The sequence below is a fragment of the Labeo rohita genome, chromosome 4 (assembly GCF_022985175.1).
Source record: "Labeo rohita strain BAU-BD-2019 chromosome 4, IGBB_LRoh.1.0, whole genome shotgun sequence".
Classification (NCBI taxonomy): domain Eukaryota; kingdom Metazoa; phylum Chordata; class Actinopteri; order Cypriniformes; family Cyprinidae; genus Labeo; species Labeo rohita.
In genome coordinates, this window is record NC_066872.1 from 30,406,526 (window position 1) to 30,421,534 (window position 15,009).

Genomic DNA, 15,009 nt, shown 5'->3' on the forward strand with positions numbered 1-15,009 from the left:
AAAAGAAAAAAATGAACCTCATACAGCCTTGTAACAAGATGACGATTTTCATTTTTGAGTTAACTATCACCTGAAGCGAACATTGAATCAGTTTCTAGACTTTCAACAAAGCTTGTCTTTCAAACTGTGCACTTATACAATATGACAAACATGCTTCTGCTGACAATAGATGCAATCAACAGAGAATCGCTTTGAATTTCTGTGCAGACCGTATTGAAAGAGTCACCGTTTTTGTTCGGTAGTCTTAAAATGATCTCTAGTTTAAATCTTGAGGAGGGAAAAGCAATCAAATGCAGTGGACACAAGCTTTTCACACTTAAGATTTCAAACTAGCTTGAAGATCAGAGGTCAGTATTTGTTTTTTCCACCAAATTTGATTCTGCCAGATCAACTCAGTTGCTCAGCAGCATTTCTTGTTTGACATCAGTCAAAAGAGCAGAAAAACAGCAGAATTCAAGAAAAGGATGTGCAACCATGAACTCGAGGTGCAGTGAGAATCTTAATGTATTCTTTTTTTCCCCACATATGAAGGTTTGAGAAGTGTTACAGATTTGTTTTTCACTACTTACTGTTAGAAACTAGGGCTAACAGTATTCAGGCTTTTTGCAGTCTTAATTTGTGTCAGGATAGTTCACCCAAAAATAAAAATTCTGTCATTAATTACTCACCCTCATGTCATTTCAAACCTTTGTTCATCTTTCGAACACAAATTAAGATATTTTTGATGAAATCCGAGAGGTTTCTGACCCTGCATAGACAGCAACACTGCTGACATGTTCAAGGCCCAGAAAGGTAGTAAGGACATGTTAAAATAGTCCATGTGACATCTGTGGTTCAACCTTAAAGATAAAGCTTGTGTGCAGAGAAAACAAAAATAATGTCAGATGCATTTCATCAAAAATATCTTAATTTGTGTTCTGAAGATGAACGAAAGTCTAACAGGTTTGGAACAACGTGAGGGTGAGTAATTAACGACAGAATTTTCATTTTTGGGTGAACTGTCCCTTTAAGACCTTAAAGGGTTCTTAAATTGGTGCATGCCTCCTTAGTATTTCCTTAGTATAAATATGTAAAAATCAAGATGCATTACTTGAGACGCAAACTTAAGATATGAAGTCTCATTTTCTGAAACAAAATTAGTTTATGCTTTTAAAAAAAGAAATATCGCTGTCAATGAGAGATTTAAACTTGTCTTCCCTTTGAATGAAGTTCTAAGAATTTTTTTTTTTTTTTTTTTTTTTGAGTCCACTGGCAGATATTTTTTCTTGCTTTAACCACAATCTCACTTCATTTTGATTTTTTTTTTTCTTCATAAAACAAGTCTTTGATTTAAGAATCTCTGGAAAATGACAAATGTGGAGGACAAACTTTTTTGTTTTGTTTTTTTGTAAAATTAATTAAAAAGTAAACTTTGAAGCATTAGTATTGTGTTCCATTCATTTTATTCCTTACATTTTCTCTTTTTTTAGTCTTAAAAAGACTTATACAAGTCTTAAAGTCACCTTTATAAAACCTACAGAAAGTTGTGATTCATTTTAACCAGCATTGAGAAAGCAGAATGTAATAGTCCCAGATAGCACGCGTACGTCTGCAAGATGTCTGTTAAAGATCTCTTGATCTGGAAAGCATCTGCTGTGTACAAACGTCTGGCAGACGTCTGTAAGATGTCAGTTTTACATACATTCCTAAACATCTTAAAGACATCTAATAGACGTCTATTTGACATCTGATAGGAAACGTCCAATAGACGTATGAGCAAACTTCCTAAAAAAATCTTGCAGACGTTAAATGGACATCTCAGAGATGTGCGTGTGCTATCGGGGAGTAACATCAAATTCAATAAGCATGTTAAATTATTTCAATACATTGTTACTGGATCAAATATAAGGGTTATCTTCACCACTTAATGTTGGTATAATTTTTAAATCAGCTACATTATATTTTCTTGTATTTGACTCTTATTAACCTGTAACACAATTGCTTCCCCTGCCCCTGCTGAGACTCGATAGCTGCGAACTCTGATCCCAGACTCAATCTCTCGGGGCAGAGTTGCTCTTATGAGCCAGCTTACTTTCTCAGAGGCTTCCGAGTCTTCTGCATGTGTCTTAGTGACCTCCAGATGCTCCGGAGAGGTCTGCATGAGAGCCAAGAGCGAGAGAGGGGAACGGTGTGGTCTCGTTGGGTAGAGGGCACCTCTAATGGAGGCAGCATAAGAGGATTTCTGCCTCCGACAGCCATGTGCCACACACTGCGAGGCAGATTGAACAGCGAGAGTAGTCCAGAATAACTGTTTCTCCTCGCTCATCATTCTGTTAGATCACCATGGCAGCCAGAGGATGGAAAAAAGATGCCGGATAAACTTAGGAAATGATCAAGGACGTATATTCACATCATATGTGAATATAATTACTGTGGTCTACTTGTGTCGGCTGAATCATGTCGGATTCTCATTAGCAGAGCTCCACAGAGATAAATGACAAAGAGTGTAATTATCTATAGAGTGTCGGTGAGAGTCACTCTCATTCTCTTCTTGATGAAAGCTATGTGCCTGCTAACCTGAGAACACAGGATGTTTAAATTTAAAGTGAGATGTCTACCTAGATGACCGTTTTAGATGAGTTTTTGACACAAAATCCGTTCCAGAACGGCAAACTTATGCTTTTATATATTTAAAATGTAGGGCTGTCATGATTCCTCCATTCAATTCGACTGCAATTTGCCTGTGTCTAGCAACCGGCAAAATACCGGAAGTGGCGCATTTCACAGACGAGAATCCATTAAGCATCAGACCATTTCTTAAGGCTGCATGATGTATTAAACCCATTAAAAATCATCATAAAGCATTATGCTATTGTGAATTCACACTACTATTATTATCACATTAAATGCTGCTTCCACAGGAACTGTTATCATTTACATGTATGGAGCGTCTTAAACTCCGTCTCTGCATATTCCTGTGAGTTTGAGGTTATTATAATGTTCATCTGGGAACGCAACGTGCGCCATTTCATCAGATGTATATTGTAAATAACTTAGAAACCTATTCAAACACATGCTGTTCGTCGCGATTTCAAAATAAAAGTTTAAACCCTCTCCGAGTTACACCTTTTGAGGTCCACACAATCAAGAAATTACAGTGCCTGTAGCATTTCTGTCGTAAAGAAATGGCCAAATATTAAAGATTATGTGGACATTTTACTTAAATGTTGAACAAGGATTAGATCAGGCAGTAAAGTGTAAAAACAATCGTCAGGCCAGTGGCGCCCTCAGTCATTATTTGTTATAATGCGTAATGTACGTTAGATCTGTTGTTTATAATACACGTATTTTGACATTTTGTTCATCAAAACCATATGATTACTTGCTTTATTTGAACTAATTATTATTGCCTCATTGCTATTATGTATTTTAAGTAATCTTAAAGGCTGTTGTCCGCTTTTTATTTTTATAAAGGGTTTCACGGTTTGGTCAGTTACCCGGATGCGCGGTAATATTTGGCGATAATCGGCTGTAAACAACAACATGGATTGCAGGGTAAAGGTACTACTGAATACATTGTTCTACTCATTTATGCTTTCTAAAACAGAAAAATTTGTGAAAGCTGCTAAATCATATATAGAAGGACTTAGTAAGCACGAAAGGGTGCAATATTTTGACAAACTAAAGTTAATAGGTGGTAAAGATACAAATGAGCAGTATTAATTAAGATATTAGCCTAATATTTCACCTACCTGACTGGAAATCATAAGAACAAATCCGAATGTTGGAAATCCTGGTTCAGTCTGGCCAACCACAAACGCCATTTGTTCCTCAGACAGTTTTTTGCCCTCTTCTCCTTTATTTGTTATAACTTTTGGCAGTCTGTAGTGCTCAAAATATTTTTCCTGGTCCGACCGATTAGTACAGCCCAAAACATGACAATAATTGACCATTTTTAGCAGCAATAATCAGCAAAATATGCGAGTTTCGTTAGGTTCAGTCGCATTGTTTACGTTCAGTGCCGCCAATATGGCCAACTGATGACGCGCTGTAAAAACACTCTGTTAGTACAGTACAAAAAAAAAGATAATTATCCGATTACTTGATTAATCATCAGAATAATCAATCGATTACTCAACCACCAAAATAATCTTTAGTGACAGCCCTAATAAAATGTTTAGAAATGTCTCAATATTAGTTTGTACTTCAGTTTTGATCAAAGAAATGCATCCTCATTGAGCTTTCTTTAAAAGCTCTAACTAATCCCACACTTTTGAATAGTAGTATTGCTGATCCCTATATAGAAAATTTTGATTCAGTCACTTTGCCACTGTATGTTGACAGCAAGACAGCAGAGCTGTATCCATTTTTTTTTTTCCCCCCGTCTCCATGTTTTCTGTTTACTAACACTGTGAGCTCCCGTATCTCAGAGGACTTGTTAGATAGAACTCTAATCTCTCACTGTCATGAGAGGAAGGAAACTAAGTTATCTGGCCTGGTATAATAGCGTTGTCTCATTTCTTTAAGCGTTAGTTGGTGTCATGAATAGCAAGGGGAAAAAGTGCTCGAGGTGACATGGCACCTCTCTAAAATGATCAGATTAAGTGTTCACAGTTGTGCTAACAGGAGAGGAGGGTGTCTCCGTAGCAACGCAGCGCAGCACAGTGGGATGAACATGTGAACCTCTGGTTTCTGTTGCTACGGTAACATCAGGTGATTCTATAATTATACTTCTTGTACTGATGGTCGCAGATGCCACGCCCTGTCGGCCAGCTTACTCCGAAACACCTGACATCCCAAGACATTCTTCTGTGTCCCTGTCTCATTAAATCAGTTAGGGGTTTGCATACCTCGGCAGATTCCGTGACTGCTTAAAAAACTTTTGGAAAAATAATTAAGTATAAAAAAAAAATCACAGTTGTTTTTTTTAGTTACTTCTTCTTTGACAGTAGTAGTTTTGAAGTTTTAGACTTGACTAGTCTTGGTTTTTAATCAGTGAAAAATATTAATTACAATGCTGAGTAATATCCATATAAGCTTAAAACAAAAAAAAAAATTGGGTTTGATGTTGAAAGTCTATTTAAACCTACTGAGTACATATAGGGTACACAGCAATGATTGTACATAAAAATTAATTTGTGCTTTTGAAAAGTTTTGTACAGATGACAACGCTAGCTGTTTTTCCTTACAGATTTCCACAAAACTTTCAATTAATGTCAATTAATTTGCAAAATGATGACCTTTTCCATTTTTAAGGGTGCTTTCACACCTGTAGATTGATTGCTTTGTTCCCGAAACAGGGGTTAAAATTATTACAATGTTGCTTTTTATTCATAGTGTGGTTCGCTTTCACACAGCAAAGTTTCTAAACAGACCAAATGTGTTAATACAAGTCACGCGTGAGTAAACTGTCCTCTCATTGGTCAAAGTTCCACGTTTTTTTCTGGGATTCCGCTCAGCTGTCATCTGTCAGGATGGAACAACAACAGCTTTGCGGGCTTATTGTTGCATTTATTTATTTATTGTTTTAATTATCATTATATTAATTTATAATTTTGAGCAGGAGTCCATCATCAGGAAAACATTTTTAAAACACACCTACTACAAACAGAGCAATAAGACGGCATTATAAAATGAAAAGGCGCTCTTTGATTTTGAATGACGCAGACAGACGCAGGTTCATTTTAAGCGCTATTTGCAAATCAACAAAGCTACTGCTGTTCATGGAACTGTAATTACCCATTATACAGTGTGATAAAGCCTGGTTCGTTGGTCCACTGGATCGGATTGCTTTCTCACTACAACTAAACCACTCCAGTGTTCGTTTTTAAAAGCCGAGACCGAGACCTCCTTGAAGAGGTGGTCTCAGTACGCTTCTTTGGTCCGCTTTTGGTGCGCACTCGAGTGCGATTGCTGCATTCACACCTACCCAAACGAACCGCACCAAGAGGGAAAACGAACTCTAGTGCGATTCAACCAAACTAAATGAGGCAGGTGTGAAAACACCCTAAGTGCTATAAACGGGTCCCCGGTGCACCTTCCAACCTAGAAAACAACCTAGTAAATTTTTCTTGGTAAACTTTTCTCTCCAAGCTTGTAAAAAAAAAAACGAGCTGCTCAGATTTGACTCCCCTTTGTGACATGTTAAGGGGATCTTATTATAATATTAGCACTCCTTATTCCAGTTTCCACCCATGGTGCCATCATTGTGTTTTCGCAAGCAACAATGGTGAACCAGTTCTAACACCATGGTGAAAGTTCAAGCAAAGCATGCTAACTGTTCTGTCTTTGGCTGCACAGATAAGCAAAGAATATTATTTAGTGTCCCAGCCTCAGAGGATTTATTTACTAAATATTATGTTGTAAGTACATGTAACGTGTAAATTAAAATAAAGTGTTACCTTATAACTGCATTTAAAATGCATAGTGTAACAATGAATTAATAAGTGTTATAATGTATTATTCATGATTATTCATGATGTATTGTACAATGCATTATAAATGCATGTATTAAATCTACTTTTATAATGCATTATACCTCAAGGCTTTAAGTAAAGTGTTACTGAATGTTTTCCGTTTTTAGTTAAAAACATTATTGGGTAAATTCCCCTTTTATCCCAAAGTATCAAGTACTTTGTTTTTTATGCGTATGGTAGCATATGCTTACCGTTAAAAATGTAGCCTTTCAATACCGGCGGTTAACACGTTAACCTGAAGTATATTTGGAGCTTTAGACTGGAGTCTATTCCTTCTCTATTTATCCAAGTGATGGCGGTTTCCAGTTTAATATCTGTCGCTGATAATGCATCAGAGCATCAAATTAAACTGATCCACTCCTGTGTTTATCCACACGTCTTCTATGACTGCAGGCCTTGATTAATAACTTGAGGGATAGAGGGAAGAAAGAATCAATGGAGCCTAGGTTTATTCTTTTCAACATGCACCCTACAACAAAAAACAACACTGCGGAAAAATACGCACTTTCATCTTTGCCCACTTACCATCCAATCATCCAAAAAACTGACATAAATAAAGATCACCTCTGTCTATCTTCTAACCTCACGCATGTAGGAGAAAACAAAGATGCTTGTAATGCTGAATAACTGTAATATTAGTAATAACAATGTTCAGGTATTTAAGGACATGGTTTTATGTAAAAGAGAGATTGCATGTAATTGGGAATTTTACTTTGTTCTTTTTATTTCATTGCATGGTTATTCCACTCTTGTAATCAGAAAGCAAAGAAGATGACCGTTGTTGACCAGATTTATTTCTGCTGTTTGTGACATTAAATCTGTCGCTCGGGCTGCCCCTTGCCATTTGTTGCGCATATATTAGCCTTTATGTGATTGATTGAATTATTTCATTATTTGTGATAATCTCCTGAAACTGCCTGTAGGTTGGCTGAATAGAAATTACTCTGTGGAGCATATCTAATTGCCCTAATTAGCATATGCAGATGAGCCTGTTATCTTGTGTACAGAGTGTTGCTTATGGTAAACACAGGACTAATCACTTTAACGAATTTAGCTGTTTAAATGCTGGTAATTGTGCATTGTTTAAACAGATGGGTTCCGTTTTCGCAAGCTTTCAGACAGGAAGTGTTGGGACGAGTGCTCTCCAATCAGCTCCTCTTTCTTCTCGTCCTCATCATTGACACACAGGGTAGCCCTCTAATTACCCTGCTTTAAACAAGCCGTATCCCCTTTCGAAAGAATACACGTAAATGAACTCTTCATGTCTTCCACAGATGTGTTACATTACATGACTGATGCTCATCACCCCGAGCACTGTTTCTCGTTTTATAACATGTTGGTGAAAGTAACAAGGACAAAAAAATATGCACATGACATTTAAAATATGCAATTACATGAGTTTTTGTCTTGTGCATTTAATGGTTTTGTTCCGATTTTGTCCTCCCAAAGTCATCAGGTCATTTTTTCAGAACTCTTATTTATCTCTATTCATTCATCCACATCCCTGCTTTCATGTCACATGTCAGCACATTCCATTATAAAACTGGACTTTCAAAAGAAGCGATGGACCTTGACGGATTCAGTCCTCTATTAAAAGTCAAAGGCACATGCGTGTATGGTTGTCATGTGACATGTTCGTCATAGGTGGTGTAAAATTATCATTATGTATAGAGAGAAACTTACTGTACAGCAAGCGTTGTAGCCCAAGGCATACTGTTCATGATTTTGACACAAGTAGTCCACAACAAGAGAAAAGTTTACTAACTTGTATGTTTGTGAGTACGTTCCAGTTGTTACACCAAAGGTTTCATGATTTCGTCATGTCTCCGGAGAACCCTTAGGTCATGCATACACCTACACCGTGACTTTGCGGGGAAAAAAAAAAGTTTGTGTAACAAGCAGGAAATTCAGGTAATCTTAACTGTAAGATGGAATCAGTGCAGGCTACTGTGGATGTGAAAGTTGAAATGGGTAACCCCAAATATATACAGAAGGCACTGCTGCTGTGTTATTTGTTGAACATAAAGTGGAGCTGACAACATTCCCATCATGCTCTCTTTCCCCAGCCCTTTCCTGAATAATGGTGTTGAAAAGTGTGAAGCATTTTATTTCTTTGAGAACTTGAGGGGTTTCTGCTACATCAATATTTAATATGAAGATTTCTTCTAAACTCCCACTTCTCCATTTCTTGAAAGCTCAAATAGCACCATCCCAAAAATACTGTCCTGTAACAAAGAACCAGGAAATGTCTACAACAGTGCTTCCCGAATCTGTTCTGGAGGCCTCCCTTTTTGGATGCCCAGTTCAGGTCTTGCCATCTTTATTAATGAGCTGATGATTTCAGTCAGGTGTGTAAATGAGGCAGACATACAAGGACATGTTTGGGATGTACTGGTCCAGAATTACACCTCCACTACATATAATCATTCATGTCTTTGCAAAAGGTCTTGGCGTTAGGGCTGAAAGATTAATTGAAATAATGTTCAGACGATGTTAAGCTCAATTTCCACCTCAGAACGATAGAGGATTTGCACTTGCGTCACAATTTGGTCAGTTATCTGGATGCATGACCATATTGGAGAAACTCAGATGTAAACAACAGTATTGCACGGTTAATGTACTACTGAATATGTTGTTCTGCTAATTTATGCTGTCTAAACCACGGAAAGAACGCGTGGAAGCTGCTAAATCATATAGAGAAGGACTTAGTTAGCAGGAAAGGGCACAATATTTTGACAAACTAAAGTTAATATGTGGTAAAGATATGTACGAGCAGTGTTAATTAAGATAATTAAGTCAGAACGATTAGTACAACCCAAAACATGACAATAATTGACCATTTTCAGCAGCAATAATCAGCTAAATATGCAAGTTTTGTTCGGTTCAGTGGAATTGTTTACATTCAGTGGCACCAATGTGGCTGATTGATGACGCGCCGTGAAAACACTCTATTAGGGGAGAGGGGGACGTCACCTGATTCAAGGCTTGTCACAAACTATTTTTGGCCAAAAAAATTCTCTATTTTGTGGTAGCATTATGATTATTTAACTGCTCTCGATCGAGACGTATCCGAACTCACGTTTGATATTTTCGACTCTTGATCAGGCTGCTTCTGATGTGATATCCGCGATAGCCAATGAGAATAAGCAAGCGTTAACTATATTTTGTTTTTCCGCTATACAGCAGAACTTGCACCAGGAAAACCAGCTGACAATGTCAATTGTCCTCCATGTGTTTTTGTTCTCTAGTCACTTTTGATCTCTTGAGTATCCGTGAGATCACCTGTCACTTAGAAATTGTTCCCGGTCTGGTTGAATCCTCTAGTTCAGAGGATTATAAGGCTTAAAATTGGTCGAAACTGTCTTCACATCTGTGTTTCCCATGATTTTAAATTTGGTTAAGATTTGAAAATTTGAAAATTAAGACTTCTATGGTTTAATATCATGTAAATGATGTTTCTCACAGAAATTTGTGGTAGAAAACCCATGAAAGATTTACGGTACTTAAAAAAAAAAAAATCGACACAGTTTTATACACAGCGCCATTATTTCGATGACTTGAAATGGCTGCATTCTGTGAGCGACTGGCACTAACTGTTGCTATTTTTACCGCAACCGCAACATGACCACAGCTACTGTGAGCTTACAAACAGTGATGGATATAAGTGTAGGCTTACACCAAATGCCGTACCATCATTTTTTCCCAACAAAGAGTCTAAACGTCCCTGGGTATCGAGTGAAATTCACACTTAGAAACTCCTTAAGTGTCTGCGGCTTTGTGACAAGTGTCGGCATGTTTACATCCTGCCAGGATGGCATCTAGCGTTTCTTGTCTCTGCCTTTTCTAAGCTCTTTCAGTAGCTTTGGTCAACTAAAACCCTCAAACGCATCAAGGCTAAAGTGGAGAGAACAAAGATGCAGGAAGTTTTATTCGTCCACAGGCATCTTCCCATTCTTTTCTCCTCTTCTTTTCGTTGGGAAAGCAGTGAAGACTTACATCGCTTTTCTTGTTGCCCTTCGACTGAAAATTACAACCAAAAAACACACAGTGTGGCATTGTATCAGTATTTTATATTCTGGGTTGTGTATTCCAAATTGTGTTGTGGTAAAAATAGCAACATGTACCACCAGTATCTCACAGAGTGCATCCATTTGACATCATCGAAATAATGGCGCCCCCATAGTCCAAAATATGTATAAAACAATGTGGATTTTTTAATCAGGGTAAATCTTTCATGGGTTTTCTACCACATATATCAATAAAAGACATAATTTCTGTTATATTAAGCCATACAACTTTTATTAAGTCAAATACTTAACTTTTATAGTGACATTTTTATTACAATAATAGTATTACTTATTTCAATATTTGTATCTCATTTTAAATCCCAATCATTTTAATTAAACCACACTTAAATTTTCCCCTCAGCTTGCCATGATTTTCAAATGATGAAGCTTCTTTTTTCAGAGTATAAATCTACAAGTCTCTTCCAGGAAACACTCCACAGAGACTTCAAGACATGCTGTGTTGCTTTGCAGCATTAGTGATCCACCATCAAGACCAGTGATGTGTAAATGATTTACAGCACTCCCAGTATGTTAAATATGCATTAAACTCGTACATGATGTACACGCTGTGTGTATCTGATTCACTTGTTGACACAGGTCCGTACAAGTATCTGTCTTGTTTCATGTAGTTTCTTTATGCCTGATCATACCCAGAATGGCTGCAGGGCTGTCTAACAAGATAATCAGTTTGTCTTCATTGCAGATGGTGATGGTTCCCGTGTGTGTTCAGGGTGGGCGCCTTCACAGCAGTCTTTCACTTCCCCTAGGATATCATGTTAATGTGTGAATGAGGTTCCCCGTAGACTGGCGTACCTGAAATCTATCCTCCGCATTTATCTTTCTATCCATTTCTTCCTGTGGTGCACCTGTAGGTAGAAAGAGATTGATTTGTTGAAGAATGCTGTCCTTTACCACACTATAGAACTGTGTTGTTCGGTTGTATTCTGTCAACAAAATATTACCACCCATATTTGACCTGCCAGATATTGGAAACATCTGCTTCACACACTAGTTAGAGACAAATCTCATACAGGATGTCAAGGCAAGTCAGTGTACCTGTGTTTCATTGTGTTTCACTAAGGGTAAAGGGCATTGCTGGAGTGTATTTATTTTTCTTTTTTTTTTTTACAGAAAATGTCATCTACACGAAGCTGCTGTCTCAGTTTGGAGCTAAAAGATTTTCTTTCATCACCATGGCTACACCAGGACAACTGCGACGAATGGTTTTTCTGTCCAACCCTCTGTTCTCTCCTTTTTTTTCTTTCTCCCTCTTGGCTATGAAGCATTTCAGTTAAAATGAAAAAACAAAAAATCTGCTTATGGCAGGCATTAATTGAGCTCATTCCACAGGATTCAAAAGAAGCTGTAAACAGTAGAATTTTAAAGCCCTAAAGTCTAAAGCATATGAGCTGCCAAAGGGTAATTTATTCTGAAATCCAAAATCAATAGACAAAGTAGTTGTGGCACATGGTATTGGTGTGATTTCCTGAACATATGGTAGTGGTCCTCTACAAAGGTCCTTCACATCAATGGGGCCTCAAGTACCTTAGAGAGATACACTCTTAGCTTTACAAGGAGTCTGTACAGTTTCAAGAAGCTCTCTGTAATACATAAGTATTGGTTTGAGAGCCCTAAGTCAGGAAAGAGCATTCAGATTCAGCCTACTCAAGGCCTGGATTGGGTCTGCTGGGTTTGTTTGGTCTATGATGAAAGCTCAAAAGGAATGAACAGAAGGTGAAAAATAATTTCTTGTTGAATTGAAACATAGGCTACGAATCATGGGTCAATAACGGTTTAACTTACACTACCAGTAAAATTGTTTATGTTTTTTAAAGCAGTCTCTTCTGCTCACCAAGACTGCATTTATTTGATTCAAAGTACAGCAAAAACAGTATAAATTTTGAAATATTTTTACTATTTAAAATAACTGTTTACTATTTAAATATGTTTTTAAAAGTAATTTATTCCTGTGATTTCAAAGCTGAATTTTTAGCATCGTTACTCCAGTCACATGATCCTTCAGAAATCATTCTAATATTCTGATTTGCTGCTCAAAAAAACATTTATCATTATGTTGAAAACAGCTGAGTAGATTTTTCAGGTTTCTTTGATGAACAGAAAGTTCAGAAGAACAGCATTTATCTTTTGTACACTATAAAGGTCTTTATCATCACTTCTGATCAATTTAAAGCATCCTTGCTAAATAAAAGGCTTCATTTCTATTAATTAATAATAATAATAAATGTTTCTTGAACAGCAAATCACCATATTAGAATGATTTCTGAAGGATCATGTGACACTTATCCTGAAAATGTAGATTTGATCACAGAAATAAATTACATTTTAAAATATATTCGAATAGAAAGCAGGTATGTTAAATGGTAGAAATATTTCAGAATATTACTGCTTTAGCTGTATTTTGGATCAAATAAATCCAGGCTTGGTGAGCAGAAGATACTTTAAAAAAAAAAAAAAAAAAAAACATTAAAAATCCTGGTAGTGAATGTTAAAAAAAACAACATTAAATGGAGAGCTTGAAGGTTGGTACTTTTAAAATCACTGGTTTAAATCTTAGTTTCCCAATGTTCATATTACAGTTTTAATTATAGTTTATTTGTGGTCATTTCTTTGGGAGTAACCCATGTTAAAAAAAGCAACTGTTCATTGATGACTCAAAGCACTAGAATATGGTTTGGTACTTTTGAAATCACAGCTTCAAATATCACCTTTTCCAATATGTGCATGCTTAAAAGTAATTCTTAACCATTCACCAACAGTTCCCTGATAGCTCAAAGTGCTAGAATGCAGCTTTATAGTTCTGAAATCAAGGGTTCAAATCCTTATTTCCAAGTTCAAAAACATAGCCCAAAGAATTTAATGCCTCCCCCTATGGGCTTAAACTCAAATAAAGTTAAAAACACCCAGTTCATGTGAAAGGCCCTCTGGCTAAGTGGTAAAAAACAGTGTCTTGATGCCAAGGATCCATGGGTTTAAATCCCACGTGGCCTGAAAATGGTAAAGCAAAATGTAGGAGTGACAGGCTTGAAATAACAAAGCATGAATGGCTAACAAAGTTTTGACAGTGTTAAACTCTACTTCTGAATGGTGGCCATCCTACTCTTCCAACACACCTGCGTGTAATTGTAGAGTAATCCTGCAGACCTTGGTTAATTGGTTCAGGTGTTTAGAGCTTATTTTGCAGAGAACAGTTTGAAATCACTCTTTCAACTGAAAGACAGTATTCTTATTGGAAGGGAAGAGGGAAAAAAACAAAAAGTTCTCTCTTCATTCCTCTGATGGCAACGACAGAAGATAAGCGAGGTTATTTGGTGGAGGCTGATGCAGCGTGTTGGGTCATGCATAGCTGCTTTTGACATCCGAACTGTCGCTTGGTGACTGCTCTTATCTCCCTAGACCTGTCAACTTGGGCTTTTTTCACCAGCACTCTGCCACATCCAAAAAGACCCTCATCATACTGAGCGCAACCTCCACGCAGCCTTCCTTCACGTCTGAGAGCGATATGCGAGTCAAATCTCTCCCTGTGCTAAAATGCGTTCTGGCCCTGACTGTGCATTGAAATGGAATCCGTTCCTGCCGGATCACGAGCGCATTATGAACAATCGTCCATTTGTATGATAATCACATCTGGGAGCACAGGATAGTAATGTAGTGTAATTTAATGTAATGTTTAAAGCTGATCGGACACCAATCTATTCAAACCCCATCTGTTCACAAGATGCCCCTCGCCTTTCATGCTCCGGGGTTGGCGGTCAATTGCAGGTGTCGTTTAACTTGATCGCCGGACGGCAGTAGTAATATGAGACGGATAAAAAACGAATTACTGAGCACTGACAGCCCGGTTACAGGTCACCCAATGATGGCACGGGCAGCATGCTGAAACGTAAAGCAGGAGAAGGACATGGACTCACCCACAGCCTTTCAGCCTAATGGATAAGACTGCTGATCAACTGCCGGATGTAGGAATTGAGAGGATTTCAACCAGCCTTTGAAGAAAAGAAGCCATAAGCATCTGGAACTACTGAAGGGTGAGTGAATGGTTAAATGATTGCTTTAATGCGCCAGCAAGGCCTGCTTTTGTACAGTATCTCAGTAAACTAGGGGCTGTTGTTGAGCCTTGAGCTTAGGGTTTGTTGTTGAGAGTCCAGGGGGAAGTGATTGCTTTGGGCCAGTTTGGGCAAGTTTTGTGCCAGTGCTGTGTTGTCACTAAGAACTGTGTATTCCTTGATCATCTATATCCATTTTTATGCCTTGCATTTATTAATTTAGTAGTTAGGCATATGGTTTTCCCTGATATATTCTACATTTGTTGCAAGAGTTGTCACCAGGATGTTGTTATTTAGCTTGCTAACATGTGATATTGGAATTGCAAATAAATTTCTTGTGATTGTCACTGATCTCATGACAAAAACATAGCTGTGGGAACTATTTTGTACCGATATGTATATTTTACTGCAGTTTCCAACAGA